The sequence below is a fragment of the Manacus candei genome, unplaced genomic scaffold (assembly GCF_025592945.1).
Source record: "Manacus candei isolate 608988 ecotype Guabito, Panama unplaced genomic scaffold, ASM2559294v1 h1tg000014l, whole genome shotgun sequence".
Classification (NCBI taxonomy): domain Eukaryota; kingdom Metazoa; phylum Chordata; class Aves; order Passeriformes; family Pipridae; genus Manacus; species Manacus candei.
The window spans coordinates 68,045,652-68,062,182 of record NW_026138062.1 but is presented as its reverse complement, the minus strand read 5'-3'; the positions used below and the strand labels follow the sequence as shown (position 1 = coordinate 68,062,182).

Below are 16,531 nucleotides of genomic sequence, written 5' to 3'. Positions count from 1 at the left end.
GTAGCAGATTGTTATCCCATACATTTCCATGGCTCTTTTTAAAGGTAGCCAGAAGTTTGATTGATTCGTCCCCCCCGATTTTATATGTCTATAGTGAAAGGACTATATAATGCAAGTTATCATAGGCTCTCTTTGCAGTCAGTGAAGAAAAACAGAGCATGACTCATCTGACCTGTTTCAGCCATTTATTTAGAGTTAGATAATTTGTGCCCAGAGGTTACATTTTTCCCTGTTCTAAAGTGAACTCAGATGACCACCTTAAACAGAGATGTTAAAAATCTACAATTCATTGAAGTGAAACCTGCCCAGGATTTCTTCATGCTGAATATTAACATGTAGTCAAGGGTGAATGTGTGCTTACAAACGAGCACAGTGTACTACTAAGTTTCCCACTTTCCTTGTCTAGTTATCCACCTTTTTTCGTTAGTAAACAGATCAGAGAAGTAAAGGATGGCATTTTTAGGAAAATGAATTGGTGGCCCCATATAGTTGACTTGAAAGGATTTAGTCCATGTAGAACAAACTCAGTTGTCCACTAGATTTTTCAGAGGAAGAGGGTCTTCATTTAGAAAAGGGGCAGAATAACTTTACTGTTTTTAAAATTCTAGTCATATGGAGAACTGTTTCCAATGTGCCTTACGGTATTAAATTTTCACGTGGGATATCTGCAGTGACTGTGTTGACAAAGATTATCATTGCACTTGCATGTGGCAGACTGGAGGGTAGAAATGTGATTTGGGGACCAGGGATGAAGGAGGGACTCTGTCTGTGTGAGCACGTTCTCTCCTCTGTGTCCTCTGTGCTTACCTTTGAATTGGTTGTTTTGCCTTTATTTATTAAACTTGAAGAATAATTTAGGCTCAGTCCATTTAAGAGTTTGGATATACACCAAAATGATGAAAGATGTGGAAGTGTGAAAAGAAACCTCAAGAATACAAATGAAACAGCGTGGATCCAGCTTTGGAGAGAAGGTAAGAGACACAGGGCATTTGTTCATGAAAGTAAACTTCTGAATAGATTTACACTTATTGTACTTTATTCTGCTTAGGAAATGGTTGTCTATCACTGTCAAAATCACTGTAGACTGAAGGGGTATGTGTGCGTGTGTGTAATTTCTGAGTTTTCTGTTAGGAAAAAAGTAAAGCAAAATCTAAAAAAAAACATGCTATAGTATAAAAGGCATGTATGAAGGAAGTAAAATCAGAAGTATATAAATACTGAGGAAAGGGTTTGTTCCTATGCCCTTCCAAACTAGTAAAATGTATTAATCAGAAGAAAAAAAAACAAGTCTATAACGTATTTGCTGAGAAGAAGGTAATTATTTACTTTTTCAGGTCAGCAGATAACAAGTGAGCACAGTTGATAGGAAGGAAGTCAGTTCACATTACACGTTCCAAACTAATTTCCAGGACATTGGAAAGATGATCTTTAAGGTCACTTCCAATCCAAACCATTTGATGATCCTGTGAATAAAAATATTGATGCTGCATCACGCTATTCCTCCTAATCCATATTTCCTTGGTATGGTATGGCTTCACTGAGGGTGTCTGTCTGCCATATGCAGCAAATAAAACAGAGATACCTGATTGAAAGATAACTATTGGAATCAAATAAATTTCTATTGAAAGCAGCAGGTTGTTCTGAGATGAGAATACGATAAATGGTTTTAATTATTTCGTTAAGGATTTATAATATTTATTTTAAAATAATTGAACATAAATATGATCAGATTTTTTTAATGTATGATATCAGCAGTGGTATCATTTCTGGCAATCTCCAGAAATTCCAGAAAAACTTCATTTTTCTTAGACTAACCCTTGGTTGTAGATTTCAGTTCCTATGAAGTCACTGAAGATGTATAACAGAACACCAAATTATTTGCTACACACATGGGGATATTGTTTCTAATACAATGTGCAGCAATTTCTCTTCAGAGTGTTATACTTCACACAGAGAACAAAAGATGACATATATTGATCTCAGGACTTGTAAATCCTAAATGTAGCCTAAAGTCACATTTTCATTAACTTTTTCCATCCTTGTTTCCCACAAATCTGGGAACTGGCTTCTGTATATAATTGTTATGTAGCTGCTAAAACAAATTACCAGCTGAAGGAGTAGATGATGCTTAAAAAATCCCCTACGTGATATATTTAGAAATCCTTATTAAGATATCTTTAATTTAGCTGAAGCAAAGAAGGATCCAGGATCTGAGGAGAAGAGAGAAGGAACTGACAGAATGAAATGGGAAGCTCATACCTGATATTTATCTGTGGGTTAATGCAATTGTTCAAAAGATGTTAAATTAAAGGACATTTACCCCTGTGCAGCAGTACTTTGAATTCAGTTCCCAGAGTCGCTCAAGCACACACCAGTGTCCAGCATGTTGCAACCTGCTGCTTCCAAGTTCTCTCTCGTCCCTATTCCCTCTTCTCTCAGACTTTGTGCTCGACCCTGATGAAGGAAAAAAATGTGAGTATCTACTGCCCTCTATCTGCCACTTGCTTTTTCACAGAGGAGTAGTTTATCAAACAGAAAAACTGAGGATATTGTGTTATAATATTTCAGAGAACTTAACAGAGTCATACAGTTAATACCAGAGGCTGGTAGTAACAAACATTAGCTGAGGTTCACACTCAAATCATCTGTAAGTGTCAGAACTGGAGTATTACAAGCTAAGGTGTGCTTGTTTTCCCTGAGCACCAGTATCACCAGTTTCAATATTTGGAAGAAGAAACTTCCTGATGGATGAGGTTCCTGTAACAAGGAGACAAATTCTGAGTTAAATCTCCAATGGAATCACAGCGATCAGCAGGAGGTGAGGCCTTGTGTAGGGAAACCCTTTACGAGCTGTTCCTTCAGGAGCTTATTAGTCTGAGAGGCAGCAAGTTTTGACTTCATGTCTCCAGGTTATTCAGTGTAATAAGGTGATGAATAAAATGCATTAAAAATTTTATGTTCAGAAAATTGACTTTTTTACTTCACGTGTACTTTTCAGAAGTATGTTGAAAGGTAATTTAAATTCTTCATTAAAATTACCTCACAAAGCAGGAAAAGTTTTTTAAATGGAAATGAAAGTTTTATTCCAAAAAATGCAAGTATTTCAGGCTTTGGTCAGAGCTTCAAGTATCAATTGCCTCTGTTTTACTTTGCTCTCCAGCTACTCTTGATCTTTGTACTGTGGTATTACTCTTCATAAAAAGTCAATAACTACTATCACATTCCCCTGAGAAACTGTAGCAGAAACAGAAATGTTGGAATTTTTATTTTCTCTTTCATAACAGAAAATTTACTTTCTTATACCTAAAATATGACTTTTTTTTTTTCGCTTTAAGCCCTTAAGCTTTCCCCTGATTTGGTCTGCAGAGTGGTGGAGAAGCCTTGCTGGTGTGATGGGCGGGAGGGCTGGGACTGAGCACCTGCTCCTTCCTCAGCTGACGGTGTGAGAAAGCAACTTGCACCACCTTCTCCCTACAGGAGACACAATAAAGTAAGAGGCAACTCTTTGTGGTGCTCATCTCATGCTATGAAATCTGCCTTGCGATACAATACATTTTTGAACTAATGATAAATCTAGCACAGGTGATAGGAGCACACTGCTTTTATGTCTCTCACAGGCTGTGCATACATAACTCCTCTGCACAGCTTCACAGAAAAGGTTTCTTTTCTGAAGGATATCTGGCAGAAAGCCTCGCTCTTGGGTAGGAGAAGCAAATGGACTTAGCATTTCCCTCATGTGACCTTGAAGTAGAAGCATATGGAATGTACAATACTCAGTACTCACCTTGAAAACTTGGATTGCCTGTATCCAGGCATTTAAGACCTCTTTAAAGTTTATTTTTGCTTAACAGTTTTTCTTTAGAGAAATTCCCCTGAATATGATGATGTTGGAATAGAATTAATATTGTAATCAGCACATGTGTGCATAAATAACCTGGTGAAAATAGATGTCTACCAGTTTCCTTCAAATGTGGCATCCTGGTTGTGTTATTTATTTAAGCATGTATAAATATCTGATTTTGCACAGCAGCTGATGATTTAGACTTTTACACTGGGTTGACTCTCTGTTTATGTGTTGTATGGATGATGGCTAGGAATTTCTATGCCAGGAACTATTTCATTGCCAGTGATCAGCCTGACAGTCCTCATGCTCCTCAAACAACAGAGGACTGTCTGAGAGGATTGATTACAGAGAGGAATTTGGCTACAGTTGTGAAAATGTGACTTATAACTCTTGTTCCTTGTCCATTACAGTGTCTTGTCTTTTCTGTGTAGTACTTCTGTTGCAGTCCTCCCCTCTGAGGGTACCTTGAGTACAATAACCTGGTTTTTGTTGTCATCCTTTTCTTCTTTCCTTCCTTTCTTCATCTTCTGCTTGTCTACAACCATTTCCAAAGCACTGGATAATTTACTCAATGATTTGAAAGCATTATATGAGCTTATCCCCATACTAAAAGAACACATATGATGTTAAATGATTGCATTAAATATGCAGTGATCTTTGCATCAAATTTTTCAGTGACTTTTTATTTGTGTAGTCTGTTATTGATACTGTTAGTGGTGAAATTAGGCTTTATATTTTAATTTTTTCTATTTTACATTAGAAGGTGTGACTGATATAATAGATGAAAACCCACAGCCCTTGGTGTCTTTGAATAAGGCCTTCTTGCTCTCTAAGAGTTGGAGATTCAGGCTCTCCGAGCACTTAATTGGCTGTAATATGAAAGCCATCAGTGTTTGATGATGAGTAATGTCAGCTGCTATTGTCAAGCAGTCCAAATAAGGTAAACAGGTCAAAATACCAATATCATGAGAGTGTAATCCATTAATCAATATTATCTCAGTGCAAAAAATATTTTGTGGTTTATTTGACTTGGGGTTGTGAAGTAAGGCTATTCTGTTCTTAAAAGGTCAGCAACAAAGAAGAAATAGAAATATGTGTCAAGAATATGTGAGTGAATGAGTAATTGTGGATTTCAGTTATACTTCTCCCTATGTTTTTGTATATTCACAGTTTAACTCTACATATGTTAATTGATGATACACATATTTTTTTAGTCTCATGCTGAAATGGAAACACAAGGTAACCAGCCATTTTCTCCTCTTATGAAACTGCTTTTGCAAGTCAGTACCAGATTAAACCTCCTGCTATTCAGATCATTATTTCTTGAACTAAGTCCTCTGAGGAGGGCAATATTCTGCAATCTCTCCCTGCCTTCTCTTAGAGAGGATGTTATTTTCAAAATACTACAGGCAGCACAATGAATATTCAATGAGAGGTCTTCCTGTGACACCTGCTTCCTCTGTAGAGCTTTAAGACTGCTTTTAAAAGCTGACAGAGGAATGGTATTATGTGCCTGTAAAAGCAATGAGTTTCATTTAAGGAGGTATATATTAAAGCTGTCGTAGGTGGCCTGATTAATGTAACACCTCAGTGAATTTATTATTTCCTAAGAAGCAGCACCAAGGAATATTTTACGTCAAAAATATGTATCAGGATTGATCCTTCTGTTGGAACCTCAGTTTTATGGCTAAGTTTCTGATTCTGCCAGCAAAATGGATGTTATTTCTTCATTGGATTTTTAATTTAAAAATCTATACAGGTTTGAGGTTATGTAGATATTTGTATTTATCACAGAATTGCACTGTAACTAAGAAGCATATTGTGGTTTTTATCAGGAGTTAGTAAAGTTCAGATGTGCAACTATAAAGATGAAAGAAAGTAGACAAACTGCATGTGTTGAGTCCATTTAATCATTAGGATTCTTCAGAGAAAAATATGTCTTATATCTATCACATACAGAATAATTATCAATAAACTGCAGTGCTGAACTGAAGAAAAACAGTGTGGCCTGAAAAAAGAATATATTATGTGTCATTTAGTTAATGCTGCATTAAGCACACAGTGGCAGGAACTCCCTGCACAGCTGTTGGAGATTCCTGTGAAATGTCCACTGTGTGTATTTACACACACACAAACCCAGATTTTTGTATATTTATATACTTCTTCCTAGGTGAAAAATCAGATGCACAGTGGCCACATAGACACTAACAGCTTGGTAAGTTAGGAGAAGATTAGTGAGGCAAATCATTTCATCTGCTCAGGAGAGTTAGCTAAATTGCTTTAAACAAAGAGTTGTCACGGGCAGAAAGAAATCTGAGAACTGCTGGTAGCTAAAGTATTTCATTCCTTGAATCTGACTTATAGGAGCTAATAGACAGGGGACTTTGGGTCTCATGCAGTGGCACCCTAAATAGAAAAAGAGTCGGTGCTAGATGAAACCTGGTTATTTACAGTGTTAACTGGCTTATTAAAGATGAGAGCTCCCGTGACTTCAGGGGAAGTCAGTGGGTTACCAAACACATGCTGTAACTTGTTCAATTTTATTTGGAGCTGTAGCAAATTATCTTTTCTCTCAGATTCTCTTTTGTTGATTTGTTAAACTGTGTTACTCTGTCAAGTGTGTTTGTAGAGAAACACTCCATCTCCCCTGGAAAGAAGGAGCAGCTTAATCGTGGCAGGATGGAGTGGGATAGTTCCTGCCCAGGAAGGCAGGTTAGATACCCTGTGCCAGGATCCCTTGCAGTGAGGTTCTCTGCCTTCCTGGATCTGATCCATTTCCATCTGCCTCTGTGATGAGGGAGGGGTGGAGAAGGAAAAATGAACATGTATTTTGAAATCCTTCTTTAGCGTGGTGTGTAAGGAGGTGAGGGGGAATTTCTTTTGGTTTGTTCAGAAGCTGCAAGTCTAAGAGTGTGTTCATATTCATTATTGTTTTTAGTGTTATTATTTTTAAGCATCAGAAGATGATGCTGAGGTAACCTTAGCTATACCTATAAATATCATCACATGCATGTTCAGGGAGTATGCACCACTTTCAGTATGCCCTCAGTAGCAATTCTGGGAAATTAAAATTGTTTGCTCACTGTACCTTTGAGAGCATGGTGGACTGTTGGTATGCTGTGGAGCAAAAAGGCTTTGTGTTTGCTGTCATTGCTCTGAATGTGTGTGTGGCTGGTGGTCAGCTACTACCAGAACCTCGTGTTCCACTCTGAAAAATGACAGGCTGAGGTTTCATTTAATGTGTGGGTCACTGAGGGAGAAGGGGCTGAGTGGTTTTGGGTTATGAGTGTCTGTTTTTTAACATTTCTTGGCATAATTGGATAAGTAACAGCTGTGAATACAGTTCTGCTTGTTTCTATAACCTTAAAACATACTGCATATCAATTTTAAACAATATCCATAGAGTAGTGTTCCCTTTTGAATTATGAAGAAATCTTATAAAAAGGAATATTTTCATATAACTTGTATTACAACTTTTTTCCTTCTAGGACAGATATTAAAGTGACCAGATAAATTAAGACTTCCAGTGCTAATGTGTCTTCAGTCTATTTTGCAAAAGGCTTAAGGAACAACCAGAGGGACCCTTAGTGCCTACAAGCTCAGGGTGAAAGAGGTTCTTCAGAATATTTCTTAGCTGTTCTCTGGAAACATTAAGGTAATTAATGTTTTCCACCAGTGCAAATAAAGGAAAATAATTTAAAAGAAATGTGCTATTATCGAACAATTTTAGCTCAAAATATTATCCCCCACCCCCAATTCTATGTTGACAAGAATTGAGAATAATTTAGCAACACTTTGCAATAGAAGTAACTTGTGGGGTTTTGGTTTGGTTTTCTCCAACTTAAGCTCTGCTCTTTACGTGATTCCTTATTGCTTATGAAAAAAAACTCAGTAAGAGACAACACAAGTGGCTTCCAAATTCTCCTCTCTCTAAATCCATCTTTCCTTTTTCATAGTGAAATTATTCATAATTTTCTGCCTTAAAAGTACTTCTAGAATTATGGAGTCCAGAAAATTGAACACACTTTTCAAAAATACTGCTGCAGTGTACAGAATCTAACACTGAGTAATTGTCACTGCCTAAAAAATATTTTATTCACTTCAGGATTTAAGAAGAAACATTCTAACCTTGAGAACTGTCAGGAACACACTTCCATTGAGACCATGAAGCAAACACCCTGGCTGAACTCCTTCTTAATGAGAAACACATTAAGATATTAGGAAAAAGAGGGTGGTTGGGCACTGGAACAGGCTCCCCAGGGAAGTGGTGGCAGCACCAAGCCTGACAGAGCTCAAGAAGGGTTTAGACAATGCTCTCAGGCAGAGGGTGTGACTCTTGGGGCAGGGCCTGGAGTTTGATGATCCTTGTGGATCCCTTCCAATTCAAGATATTCTATGATTTTATGATGCTATGAGTTATTTTGATGTCTTCAGAGTAGAGTGTACTGAACAGTGACCATACCTGCCTTGGTCATACACCTGTAAAGAGTCCAAGAATAACGTTAACAGGTTTCATACCAATAGACCTAGCTGAAAGCTTGATGATTTTAAGTTAAAAACTGGGTTGTTTTTTTCTTCCTCTCCTCTTCTACATTTTTTTTCAAAGCATTGTCTTTACAAGGATCTATTACACACCTCCTCATTTTTGTCACTTATTTACATAGGCACTTCAGAGAGAAATAATTCAAGAAAGATGCAGTTTTATGAAGCAGATCTAATCATTGTTCAGGAATTGAATGATGATCTCTTCTTTTCAGGAACATGTGGGAAGACTGAAATAAAATATTGCTAATTAATGCTGAATTAGATAAAAACAGTAAATAAATATATCATTCTACAGGAACTTTTAACCATTATTATAGAAATTCACAAGCAACCATCAGTGTCTGAATTTAGGGAGCCTACCAGAATGAAGGAAGCAAAACACATGGTAAGAAATATGACATATTTTTAGTTTACAAGCTTTTTTCCTCTAACTTGCCATGAAATCACACTAGAAATATTTCAAGTTTCAAGAGTAAAATAACTTAATGCCAGCAAAAACTTGATGTAATTAATTCTGATGATGTATATAATGTTTCCAAAATTACAGTAAGAAATAATGGTTAAAGAGGAGAAGCTTTTACTTTTCTTATGTGCTGATAGCAATTTTGTTGAAAGCTTCCTTAGTGAAATCACATTTCTTGACTATATGTGCAGAGGAAGAATAACATAAAGGGTATAAAATCACTTTTTTTGGAATGAGGTATTCTGCATTCTGTAACCTCTAATTTCTTCTGGCAAGATGTCATGGATAGAGTTACACTGCACGTATTTGTTCTCGTAGTGAAGCATCCAAGCAGGGTGCAGTGTGCTTATATAAATCATGTAAGTCATATTGTGCATTCCCACCTCTTACCTCCCTCCTGTCCTGAGCTGTTGTCACAGGAAGCTGCAGCAAAGCTGTTCTTGCTTTTGGACTCCCTGTATGGCCAAGGAGGAGAATGATCAGAATGGATCCCTTGGAAAATAACCTTAAAAGCATTTCAGTGGTATTTAACACATTTGGTGAAATGTGTGGTGAGGGGGATCAAACAGGTGATTTTCCAGGAAAGCACCAGTTCTCATCCCTGCAGATTTGTCAGCTGCTGTTTGGCACCCTGTGTCTTGTGGTTTGCAGTGCAGATTGCTTTCTGCACACGCCTGCTGTACCACTGTGTGCATGCAGGGAACAGTGAGGATACATTCCAACTCTACTTTAGATTTGGGCAGGAGAAGCAGAAATCACCCCCCAATGAAGCAATGACGAATTTTATTGCTCTTTGTTATGACATATGAAAGCACAAAAAACAAGTATGTTCACAGGGACTGTCTGAGGACAATGAAACTCATTCAGCCTGATAGGTTATATGAAAGTCATTATCAGTATGTGAATAATGGTACTATTAACAGAAGAGACAATTATTTAGGTTAATGTACTTCTTTCCTTTCCCCTTTTAATAAACACTGTACATCTTTAAACATAAAACCCTGTGATATGGTAGCCCCTTCTCATCACAATCATCTCTTGGTATTTTGACTTCATACATAGTTCATTACTTTTGCATTCAAACCAGAAGTATAAAGAGGATTAGGTTCTGTAGGAGCAAGAACTGTTTATGGTTAGTGAAAGGAAGAGACATAATTTTTTATCTTTTTCTTAGTTTTTATAAGAACTAGGAGAATAGATTTTGATAAGTCTGTACTGACCTAGAACAGAAGTTAAAACCAATAGTGACCACAGAAGCTTTCAGCTTACTGATGTCTGAGAAGAACCTTGACTTTTAATATTTTAATATGCATGGAGACTAAATTTAGGCAGCTTAAAGATGAAGACACTCATCTACTTGCAGATGTCAGATGTTGGTACATGTGAATTAAGTATGTTGTGTTCAGTAGGCTGAAGAAGACTTGCAACTTATCAAAGTGAGTTTTGTATTCAAAGTGGAGCTTTTCATTTATTCAGAGGAAGCTCTTTCTTGAACTTTTCTGAGTACCCTTGTCCTCTTGTGTCTGCCAGTGACTTCTATAGGGCAACACTGACTCTGGAAGAAACAGCTTGTTTGTAGCTGATTCATTCCTCCTTATTGACAGTGGAAAACTACCAAATGTGGAAAGTTGTCAATTTTCTCTAAGTTATAGCAACTTCCTGAATAAATGTTAAATGGAGAAAAGGGAATAAAAAACATAGGGCAAGGGGGAAAAATGTATCCTTATCAGTCTGGAAACTTTGCTTTTTTCTCTCAAACAACCCCAGGTAAGTGATGCTGCCAAAGAATCAACATATCAAGATAGATAAGACACACTTGGGTGTGTCAGATTATGGAAAAAGCAGTTCAACTGCTTTTTAAAACCTGATGTAAAAGTGTATGTTTATGGTGTATAATATAATCTTAAAAGTAAATTCAAAATAATAATATGTACATTGAGTGATAATGTTAGTCACTAGGAAATGAGTTACAGATGCTGCACTCAGCATACAAAATATTGAGCATATACATTTTGTATAAATTGAATAGTGGATATGAGTTATACATTTGTTAATTCAGGAATAAAAATAACCGTAATATCTTTTTCAGATGAGGAAAACTACCATTTTCTTTCTCTTACTTCAGAAGGGAGACTGATGAAAGTTCATGTGCCTGCTTTTATCCTTTGTGTGTCAGGTTACACATGTTACATCTAAATCAAAATGCTTACTCTGTAGAAAAAGGGCTGTGATGGTTCCTATCTACGAGATGTAAAGGGCTTTTTTGGCTTTTGGTTTTGAGCTACACTTTAAAGTGCTCCAGTAGTAATGATTGGGAAGAAATACTTGGAATAAATTTAAATAACTGCATAAAGTGCTGCTTTCTTCTAAGGTATTTTCCTTTCTGCTTGAAGTGTCTATGGTCTGTGAGTGTAGCATAGGTTTGCTGTCCCTTTCATCAGGAAAATACCTAAGCAGGGCAATGCAAGGTGGCACATTACTAACTGTGGGGGTTTTATACACTTTTGGAAAAAAAAAAAAAAAAGTGTTTATATGAGTGGTAGCACAGGATTTTCTGTGAATGGAGAATGTTAAATCGCTTGTAATTCAGAAAGACCCAGATACTTTAAGAGATGAAACTTTTGTGAAAGACTCAGAATTTACTTTCATGCTCAGTGTGTTCAACTGAGGGGTAGCACCTTCTGCTGGTAGAGTTATTCATGATGTTAAAGAGTTTGAAATAAGTGGAGGTCTAAAAAACAAAGCTAACACGATTCCAGTGTGGGGTATAAACTGGAATAGTGTATTGAACGCAAGAACACAATTTTAAGGGCTTTGGGGGTTGGGCATGTTAATGAATGGGACAAGCTATGTTAATAAGGGAGTTACACAAGTTTTTACTGCAGTTTCCAAATAGTTAATTTTTCTTCAAGGAGGGTTTTATGGGGGAAGGAAGGAAGGGGTTCAGGCGTAGTTCGATACCAAAATTTCAAAAAGTCCTTTCTTAATTCTGCTGGAGCTGGCTTAATACATAAGACTGTTCATCAGCAAGTCTTGTGAGGAAGGTCCAACTTCTTCAGATCACGAGGTTATTGCCAGCCTCTGTTTTCTGGGGTCTGCTACTCAAACCCCTTAAACTCCTTTCTGCTGGCAACCGGGTTTGGGCTCCTACAGAAATATCGTCTGCCTCTGTTTTCAAGATAGCAGTGGCTTTCAGCTACCTAGTTCTGTATTAACTTTTGGTTTAGTTGTCTCCTTGAAACCTAAAAACTCTTGTGAGCATAAGGATAAAGGAATTGACTGGCTTATAGCAGCTATCCCAATTTTATGATAACTAGATTAATAGAAACTGTACCAGATTTTCTTAGTAAATGCTACTTTTTGATTGCTAAACACATAAATACATTCCTTTAGCTTGGCTCTTTTTTTTTTTTTATTTCTTTTTCCTTTCTAAAACTTTAAAATTGGAATGAGAAAAGGTAGAGTTAATTGAAAATTTACCTTCTAAACTGCTTGGAGCCATTTGTTCTAAATTTGCTTGAATTGATGTTTAGTGGGTGGTACCTTAGACCTGCACATAAGGTTTGTGTTCGATGGAAAAGAGGGTGGCTGTGACTACATTCAGTGTTGTTCAGACATGAAAAAGAGGACACAAATATGTTGCATAAAACTCATGCTTTCCCTGTCTTGTCATTAAAACAACCTGACAATTTTGACAACCTGATCAAATTTTAGGTGACATTAATTAACTTTTTGATCTTTACTAGGCCATTTTTCTAGAAACAAGGAATTTTGAAGTAATTACCTCAGAGGAGGGTCTTTTATTGTCTCTGATATTCCTTGTGATTTTGATGGGAAATCTAAGCTAGGGAAAAACTGAGTCCATTAAAATCTACAGTGTTGATCATTGTACATGTCTCATGACAGATTATAAGAAATGTCTGACATCTCTTTTACGTATTAAGTATAATACTTTGTAATGAGTTATATATAATGAATAATGAATTATAATGTGTAATGTAATTAATTATATATAATATATAATAATTAGATATAGTATATATAATGCTTTTGTAATAAGTTTAAATTTAAAAATTAGAAATCAAGTAGCAAGTTTTCTAAGATTTGTGAAAGAATATGCATGTAAAGGGCTTTCCCATCTCTTAGACTTTGCTGTTTATTAAATAATAACATGCTTAAGTAAGGAATGTGCATTATTCACAAGCTAAAAGCTTTTAAAATTTAAATTATCCTCTCTTGAGAAATCCTGTTTTTTAAAGCTTTGCAAAGCTGAACAATTTCATCACTCCCTTCCTATCTCAGGCCACCCTTCTCCCCACTCTAATCAAGCTTTCCAGAGACAGCAGTATAAAAACATTCTCACTATTTTAATTACCTTTTTTGGATATTTTCTTGAGTAAAGGAAAAAAATCACAGTAGGTTAATAATTTACTGGTATCTCTAAGAAATTGTGGAATAGCTCATGAAAAGGCTTCATAGAGTGGAGAAAGTGTGTGCTGATCTACTTGTAATGAGGAATCTGAACATCTAGGTCTAATTAAAAGTATCTGTTCTTCAGAAGTACAATTTTTTCCCTGTTTAGATGGTAACATTTTCACATTTCTCTATAAAGAACCCGGATTAGGAAAAATAAGTGCTTTCATGTTCTCATATAGATCTTAACACAAGGACATTTGTCATAATTTTTGGCTCATTTTGCAATGAATTCAGCCACCTGCAGTGAATCTACTGAAGCTTCATGGGCCTTATACCCACAGTTTGTCCCGTTTAAGTGAAGTTTCTTTTACTGGAACAGCTTTGGGGTTGTAAGAAAAGAGGAGGAAAGAGGTTGGAAAGCTGTATTTAGGGTTAATATGATGGGGTTTTTTGCATATCAAGGTGAGCCGACTGTGATGGTGATAAAGGGAGTCTGGGATAAGTTGCTGGTTTGGTGGCGGGGAGAGGGTTAGGCTTTGCAGTTACTGCCTGTGACATTAAGTTTAGGAAACAGTCCTGGGGATGTTGAATCAATGGGCAACCTTTCTGGGTAGTAGGATGATCCCACGCTCTGGCCATGCAGCAGGAGCAGCAGTTGGAGTCCTCAGAAGCAGCAATAACTCCATTTACAGAAGGGATTTGCTTCTGTCCAAGGGTGCAGACAAGCAGTCATCTCACTTCCCATGTCTGTGATAGTGCAGGACAGATGAAGAGGGAGGCTTCTCTTCCTGCTTTCTGTCATCTCAGCATTTTGTTTAGGATCAACAAGTTTTGAGGAAACTGCTAATTCTGCTCATGTTTGACAGGAAACTTTCATGGATGAAGATTTAGGTAAACATAACGGGCTGTGCTTTGTGAAGTCTTGTTTTCTCCCCCATAGATATTCTGTTGATGCTCCCTAAGCAGCCTCAGAAAATTGTGAATTAGAGCTTGTTTGCTGCAGCAGCTTATCCAGGAGAGTCACAGCTCGGATCCAAATGAAAGCTATATCAAGTCCTCCACCCCTCACCTTGCTCCCTGTTAATTCACAATTGGTCTGCATGAGAGCACAATACCAGTTTTTTTTGGTATTTCCCAATTCTTTACCATTATCTGCTATTTTCTAATATTTAAATTCTTAACCGTATATCATAAAATCTGGTATTAAAATAGGAAATCCACCAATAAAAGAAAAAAAAAGGAGAAGAAAGAGGAGTTCTTAGTGATACCTCGCTGCTACTTGTGTTCCTGATCTTGCTTTGGCTTAATTAATTGTACTTAATTAATATTAGTAGAATGAGTAGAGAGGCTTTCTGAAATTTTAATGTTTAAATACACCAAATTAGTAATTTTCAAAACAATTTTTTTCTTAAACCAATCCGGTGTATCAGCTCCTTCCTAAAAGACTTTCATATCATGTATATGGCTATATTTTCCCAGCATGAGCTTAAACTGAGAATTCCTGAGTTTCTTTAGCCTTTGGATAAGTGTGACAGTCTGTGTTAGAAATGCATCAGGCATGTGCATTTTTGAATACTGCTATAGTTTTTTCCCAATACTTTAAAGGGCTTGTTTTGTTCTTTTTTTTTCTGTTTCTTTATTAGTATGCAACATATTTTGTGTTTAAAAGTGCATCAGTGGATATGTGAAGATAAGTAAGTAAAAGAAATCTGTTGTTTAATTCAAAATAATCATTGAATAAATTGAGTTAGGTAGAACTGGTGTAGAATAATTAGAGGAAAATTCCAGAAGGAAAACAAAACCTAAAAATTTGACTCTGTGTGCTGGAATAAAAATGATAAGAAAAATTTGATATTCATTTCCTAAGTGGCCCATATGTCTTAAAAGAAGAGAAACAAAACCCAGTTTCAGGCTGTAAGAGGGCTGTGCTCAAACTTGGCTGTGCAGGCCCAACAATTGCAGCTGGAATAGAGGTGTCAGTTGATGCCTGTTCCACTTAAGCTGCTTCCCCAGAGCTGTCCATGACAGACTCCATAACACTAGAGTTATACTCGAATATCTTGATCCCATCCATGGGGACTGTGGAAAAGAATGGAACAACATCTAATCTTTAACCTTCCTGAGATAAAGTAAAAATCTTGCTGCTGTACCATCTTGCTTGTGCAGGGGCAGACTCTCTGATTTTTCTTGACTGCTTCCAAGTGAGTAACCAAATGGATTCACCAAAACAGGAGGCCGTAAGATCCATGTTGGTAGATGTCATTCAGCATCCAATTCTTTGAAACTGGGTTATAGTTCTTTTTTTTTTTAAACTATTGAGGAAAGTAATCAGACTGATCTTAGGCTTTCCTCTAAGAATCAATATAGAAAATGAGATATACTAGAAGTTATTATGAGCCTTCATCAACAGAAGGTTTCATTACCCTTTCTACTGATTTGCTGCCAGGTTTATTATTGCTACTCAATAATATAGGATGATTTTTCCAACTTTTGGCAGCTGTTTTAGTAAACTGTAGAATAATGTTGTTATAGAAAATCCCACTCATATCTAATAGAGGTGTGATGACTGTTTTGCTAATGACTTTTATTAAATATCCTGTAACTAATAATACAGACAGATAGAAACTTTACAGCATTTTCTACCACACTGTTTTTTTGATGTAGCATTGTATCCCATCCATGTTTATTCTGTTTTTAGAAATGTGGCTATTAACATTCAGGGTCAGTATTTTTCTGCTGCTGTGTTGTTAGGGTTTTGGGGTATTTTCAGTTTTCAATATTGAAGAAGTATATATTTGCCTTATTTTTGAGTGGTATTTGTTAATACAAATAAAACTCACTGGAAAAATAGATCTTCTCATTGCATACAGCTGCTTACAGTTTATGCAATACCAGTTTTTCTCTTGTGCAATATACTCTGCAAAAGCTCTCTCAAAAATGTTGTTTAGAACTGTAGAAAATTAAGAAAGACAACAAGAATAATTAATGCCCTGGAAAATTTCGAAAATGAAGTACAACAGAAAATGCCTACTTTAGGACACAGAAAAGAGAGTTTAAAAGATGATTAATGTATGTGTAGCGTACTAACCAACTTTTGTGGCAAGAAGGAACTCAGTTCATTGGTCTTTAATTAACATCTCTTCAAACACAAGAATCAGGGCAAGTGAAACAAAACGACTTTGATTACTTTGGGCTATTTCTTTTCGGTTGCAAATGGTGACTCAAATGGCTTAACAAAGCAAGGAGAGAAAAGGTGGGAAGAT

General features: G+C 36.5%; 1 long non-coding RNA gene across 1 annotated transcript in view; it reads left to right on the top strand.

Moving 5' to 3' along the window:
• Nucleotides 1-291: 291 nt before the first annotated feature.
• The window catches only part of LOC127467544 (uncharacterized), a 118,166-nt gene continuing 101,926 nt past the window's right edge, over nucleotides 292-16,531 (top strand). The window contains exon 1 of the long non-coding RNA XR_007903174.1: nucleotides 292-971. This is a non-coding gene — a long non-coding RNA (uncharacterized LOC127467544). The remainder of the gene's footprint in view (nucleotides 972-16,531) is intronic.